This window comes from Sinocyclocheilus anshuiensis, unplaced genomic scaffold, assembly GCF_001515605.1.
Source record: "Sinocyclocheilus anshuiensis isolate Anshui unplaced genomic scaffold, SAMN03320099.WGS_v1.1 scaffold991, whole genome shotgun sequence".
Lineage (NCBI taxonomy): Eukaryota > Metazoa > Chordata > Actinopteri > Cypriniformes > Cyprinidae > Sinocyclocheilus > Sinocyclocheilus anshuiensis.
In genome coordinates, this window is record NW_015547702.1 from 422,060 (window position 1) to 428,560 (window position 6,501).

Genomic DNA, 6,501 nt, shown 5'->3' on the forward strand with positions numbered 1-6,501 from the left:
TGGCTAATTTGTAATTTTTTGTACGATCTGCTTATGCCCCATTGAGGTTAGGGTTAGGGTGTACCTTCATGCTACTTATTTTCTAAAAATCATACATTTTCATATGAATCACATGATCACATGTGTGATATCTTGGTAAAAATTACAGCTTATTAATAAGCAGAGACACCAAGTAGCTAATGCATTCATATTGATGCCACTTTCAAAACATTGCTACCATATACATCCAATGGCACAATTTTGGGGTGAGATTAATTGCTTTTGGTTGAAAACAGTCATCATTTTTGCTATTACATTTGGTGTCACTGGTGGCGCAGTAATTACCCTTTTCACCTTTATGGTAACATATAAGGTAACCTGTTTGCCAGTTATTGTTCTACTAGTAGAGTTACACTATATTCAAGTAGTCCTGCAGGCATGATGTGTTTTTGTAGGTCAAACCTGGAAAAAGTTAGCATTTTAGCACCTCCAGTTCCATCGTCCTGAAGTCAATTTGTTTTTTTTTTAATGGGTTTTTGGTTAAATGCCTGAAGTGGTGAACACAAGCCTAAGATATTGTCACGTTTTATTCTATGGCATAAAATGCATCAGTAAAACCCTTAGCGTTTTTAATGCTTTTGCTTGTCTTGATAAAGGCGGTCACTAGCAAGTAACTAAATGGGACTACAGAGGTTGTCTGGGACATTAAATGTCTTCAAACTGAACAGGTAAACTCATCTACTCACTACCCAGTTTCACAGCCTCATTGTGTTTATAATCAAGCTACTGCATACTATTAAAACGCAAACTTTCAGGGAAAATGTCTTAAATAAAATGTTTGGTATGTAATATTGGTGACATGTGACCATGTTTAGCTTTTTACTTCATAATCTCTGCAATAATCCAAAAGCCTGTTGTGTTTTTGTCTAGGGAATGGGTTGGCCTACAAAAATACTTCATCATTGCTGCGCTCTGATCCATACAGCGAACTGTTGCAAGAGTGCCCTTGAGTGGCCTGAAGAGTCTTCACTTAAGTGTTCCAGTAAGAGCATCTTAAAAAAGGGTGTTGAGGTGATTCTGGGGTTGTTTTTTTTATTTTAAGTTCACACCAAAGATTCACGACATGACAAGTAGAAACTTGCAAGTACACTGAACAAAATTATAAATGCAACACTTTTGTTTTTGCCCCCATTTTTCATGAGCTGAACTCAAAGATCTAAGACTTTTTCTATGTACACAAAAGGTGTTTATAATTTTATTCAGTGTATTTACAGAAGAATATGGTCTGCAACATTGTAACCCCAGCTGTCTACACTGCACTGCACCAAAGAAAATGTTACAAAATTGTTGTTGGAAGCAGAGCAATCACATGGATGTGAATAGTGCAGACAGTGGCCGCATCCAAAAGCGGAAAAATACTTCCTCCGCAGGCAACATACTAAGGTGGCAACTGGCAAGACAACAAGGCACATCCAAATCCAATGATTGTGTCACCTTGTCAGCTGTGATACTTCATCTGATCAACCTGAAGGCAGCATTGATGTATCCTTCACTGACTTTGAAATCTCACTATGCTGTGCATTTTCTGTGACAACGATGGCGTCTGAAAGTTGTGTTTGGTGGTCACTTTTTCCACTTTTGATGTCATTTCTAGCAAGAAATTAGCATTGTGGTAATTAAATATTTGCTTAGTTATCACCAAAGCTTTCTCTATTTTGTTGTAGATCACTAAACTTTTATGCTGCCTCAGAAGACTGTCTGAAATCAGTTTGGGAAGGTGCACAAATGCTGCCTGCAAAGTCATTGCCTGATAGGGCAGCAAGGCAACAAGTCAGCTGCATATGCTTTCAGATGCAGCCAGTATAACTGACATTAATGGGTCCTATTTGCGTTGCGAATGGGTCGCGACATTCTTATCTGGTGTAGACAAGGTGTGAAACCTGCCAGTTTACACCAATGCGACTAGACAAGATGGTTTATCATTTCCAAGTAACAACACTTTAATTTAGTGTTAGTTTCGGTAGCCCAAGACACAAAATCCAGACACATATCAAAACTGATATCGCTAAACAAACCAGAAAGTTAAGATAAATCCTTTGGCTTTTTTCCTTGCTCATGTTTTCCATTAGAAATATAATAATAAGAGTGCTTGTGTTTGCTGATATACTGTTCCTTCTGATGAGCTACCTAATTATTTTTTTTTTTTTTAATAATGATAATGAAATTCCAACTGTCCAGTCAAATCAGATGTGTTATTTGTCATTCAATGACACGCTTTTTTAGTGATAGAAGAAGAAGAAACAACATTAAAGGGGTAGTTCACCCAAAAATGAAAATTATTTCATTAATAACTCACCCTCAGGTCGTTCCAAACCCGTAAGACCTCCGTTCATCTTCGGAAAACAAATTAAGATATTTTTGATTAAATCTGAGAGCTACGAGAATAATTTTTGTGTGCAAAGAAAGCAATAATAACATAATTCAGCAATTATTCTCCCCGAGTTACTGTCTTCTGCCATTTTGGAGAGTACCCCAGAACGTAATCAACGTAATGAGCGTTGTTTACGTTCAGCATGTGCACGCTTTCGCTGAACATAATCAGCGTTGTTTACGTTCAGTAGACAGCGCGCGTGTGCTGAACGTTAACAGCGCTCATTACATTGATTACGTTCTGGGGTATTCTAATAAATAATAAATTATGTTATTATTGTTTTCTTTGCGCACAAAAAGTGTTCTCATAGCTTCGTAAAATTACGGTTGAACCTCTGATGTCACATGGAGTATTTTACCGATGTCCTTGCTACGTTTCTGTGCGTTGATCGTGGTAATATCCTTGCTGTCTATGGGAGGGTCAGAATGCATCAAAAATATCTTAATTTGTGTTACTATGATAAACGAAGGTCTTACGGGTTTGGAACGACACGAGGGTGAGTAATTAATGACAGAATTTTCATTTTTGGGTGAACTAACACTTTAATATGGGAAGACAATTTCATGAGAACGGTAAGGGATCTGAATAATGAATAGAGGGTCCAGCGGTCCAGAACCACTGTCTTAAAAGGCAAATATATTACCAGGAAGGTTTGATATGCTAAATTTGGTAAAACATATTAAATATGTAAATAATAATCTATAAATAACCTTGAAATATTTAAAGATCCAATACCTACATTGCTGAAAAGATCAGTGTTTTACTGTGGAGATTCTTATCTGGTCTTTTCATGAAGGTATACACAAATTTTCCCATCATCTGAATTGCTGAAGGCAAGAAAAATTATCATACCAGTAAAAGTAGCACTGTCCTTCATAGGTGCCATCATGCTGTCCATTATCAGCCAACTCCAGTTCTACGCCAAGATGGTATTCGGGAGAGTTTTGTATGTTGCCCAGGTAGCGTAAGGTACCGGTGCTGATCCGTCCAGAGGGTAACATGATTCGGACCCTGTGCCCAATCTTCAAATCCATGGGGGAGTGGGGCACAAACACTCGATGAGATCCCCCTGCACTCCTCCAAGACCTTACACTGAAGAAAGAGGTCATGCAAGCACAAGTATGGTGTTTAGATTGGACATTAAGTTTAAGATTGGAATTTACATTTAACACAAAATGTAACACTTTACTATATTCATATGCAAATAGAAATTATTAAATGATTTATTCATTTTTAAACAACTCTCTGGAATATGTGCTTCTGATTGGTCAGTGCACTGCATTCCACAGTCAGATTTTTCTGTTTGTAACACAGTTCTCTGGAAAACTTTATTGTGACAGCACTTTCCAATGACAGGAGCAGGGCATGCATGAACATGTCCAGCTTAAAACACTATCAGCGATATACCTGATGTTAGACGTGACAGAAGTGGCTCTGGAGTCTGATGGGCACAAGGTTTGACTGCCACCATCTCTGAGCAGTTCCACATCAGGTCCCTTTTGCTGGTGTCTGAGACCACCTGTGGAAAGTTGGACGAGATGATCTCATTTTTTCAAATATATTTAATTTCAATTATGCTCAGACAAGGCAGCCAGTCCACTAAAGGAAGCTCTTACTAGAACATTCATGCTCCTTCTCCGCAGGATTAAGTCCATTCTCCAAGCCAGACTCTAGAAAGACTTCATTTGCTTCTTCTGAATCAGTGTCTCTGTACAGTGTTCCAGACCTTACCAGAATCTCAGAGGTCAGCTGAAAAGATCAAGCAATTAAAATACAAGTTAGAAAGGTTCCACTCAAATCATATCCGTTCCCGCACTGTAAAAAAGTGACTGTATTTATGAGTTAGTCATGAATCATTTGTTCAACCAATTTGATCAAAAACGCTAATCTATTCAGAAATGAAAGAAGTGACGGCCTTTATGATAGAGTCACTGAATCATTCACTCAACTGATTTGTTCAAAAACGCTAATGTACTCAGAAATGAAAGAAGTGATGGCCTTTATGATAGAGTCACTGAATCATTCACTCAACTGATTTGTTAAAAAATGCTAATTTATTCAGAAATGAAAGAAGTGACTGCCTTTATGATAGAGTCACTGAATCATTCACTCAACTATTTGTTCAAAAATGCTAATTTATTCAGAAATGAAAGAAGTGACGGCCTTTATGATAGAGTCACTGAATCATTCACTCAACTGATTTGTTCAAAAACGCTAATTTATTCAGAAATTAAAGAAGTGACGGCCTTTATGATAGAGTCACTGAATCATTCACTCAGCTGATTTGTTCAAAAACGCTAATTTATTCAGAAATGAAACAAGTGACTGTTTTTATGATGACATCACTGAATCATTCACTCAACCAATTGTTCAAAAATGCTGATTCATTCAGAAATTAAACAAGTGTCCAGAAGAAGCAATAGTGTAACAGGTTCATTATAATGAATTAATGAGTTTCATTTTTGAAATATTATTAGACCCGCGGTCTCTTAGATTATGTTGTCTCTTTTACAGCTCCACAAACCGCATCTCCCATGATGCTCTCTGATTTTCAATCTCTATCTTCAGTTCTTGAATCTCCCCCTCAGCCTTTAGCAGTCTCTTGAACAGGCCACTTGTGCGTTCAGGCTTAACACAGTTTTCTGGTTTGACCTTCTTCTCTGAGTCTGCATTTACATCTGTCCTTGCCAGATGCTTGACATCCTGGACAGCTACAGATTTATAAAAGCCTTTAGTATTAATACTTTGGCAAATGCTGATTCTGTTTTGATATGGATAATGGAGTACGCTTAATACGACAGTTCACCCAAAAATGTGAGTAAAAGTGTATTTACTCACTTGTATGTCATTCGAAACCCTTTTTTTCTAATGTTGATATGAAAAATGTCTGAATGTTTTCAGTGGAGTCCAGTGGTCTTTGGAACCCTATTTACTTTCACTGTATTGACAAAAACATAATATCTTTAAACTTCTCTTGTTTTCCTCAGAAGAAAGAAATTCATAAAGGTTTTGTATGACATGAGGGTGTCTAATCAATGACAGATTGTCCATTTTTGGGTCAATTTTCCCTTTAAATCGATAAAAACTCAGATATAAACTGTTTTGCTCTAGTTTAAAAGGCTTCTTATTTTGTAGATTTAAGCAAGTTGCAATGTGATATTGACAGACTATTTCTTATTTCACAAAACTAGCCTGCCATCTATTGGACAGGTATGAACATTACATTTACATTGCAATTGAAAGACAATCAGCAAACGTTGCTTCCTTTGCATAATAATTGATCGATTACTTTTTTTCTGTGATGTTAGGATTTACCTGGGGACAGTTTGGATGGTAATTTATGGTCAGTGTCAGCTGCATGCTGTGTTAATGGTGCAGATTTTAGAGCACAATATGGGCTGACCTATAGTATAAATAAAGAACATTTGATTTGATTTATCAGTGATTTGTGTAGCGATACAGTAAAACTAGAATATTTTGATAGAATGTATTAACATGAAGAGAGCATAATTACCCAGAAAAACCTCCATGTGCACAACAGGCCCTTGAGAGTCCAGACAACTGCTGACCACAGTACAGTAGCCATTTTATGAAGATTTCACATGGTGCTCTATTGCCTGCAATATATAGGTGAAATACAACAGGCCAAGCAGTTCTGTATATTAAGTCTTTAAATTCTGATTGGTTTGGATTTAAGACTCACCACCAGAGTGCCAACCGCTGTGGCTTTGAGAGAAAGAGGAATCTTTTCTTAAAAACATTGAAACAGGTAAATACCTTGACACAATGCCTTGTTGAATGCTTCAATAGCCGAATACAGATCCCTGTTGAACTTCAGTGGCTAGGAATTAACCTGTTGGTTTGTTTCTCTTCATTTGGTTATACAACGGCATGTTCACAGACCAATCTGTTGCTACCAAGCCTGCTGCAGACGCATCGAGAGTCCAGAGACATAATCCTGTTTAATCTCATTAGTGACTGGGTTACATGCTCCTCTTGCGTCCCATCACATACTAATTCTGGTACCTGATCCTATTTTTCCCAAGTAGTGATCAGGGACTAAACACACTCAGATTCCTCTAAAACAAGCC

The 6,501-nt window shown here is 37.4% G+C and overlaps 1 long non-coding RNA gene across 1 annotated transcript; it reads right to left on the reverse strand.

Annotated features, from left to right (window-relative positions):
• Positions 1-4,899: 4,899 nt before the first annotated feature.
• Positions 4,900-5,988, reverse strand: LOC107703907 (uncharacterized). The gene is made up of 3 exons (XR_001635883.1): positions 5,925-5,988; positions 5,726-5,813; positions 4,900-5,121 (listed from the first exon to the last, which is right to left on the reverse strand). It is a non-coding gene; the product is annotated as an uncharacterized LOC107703907 (long non-coding RNA).
• Between the last annotated feature and the right edge of the window lie 513 nt (positions 5,989-6,501).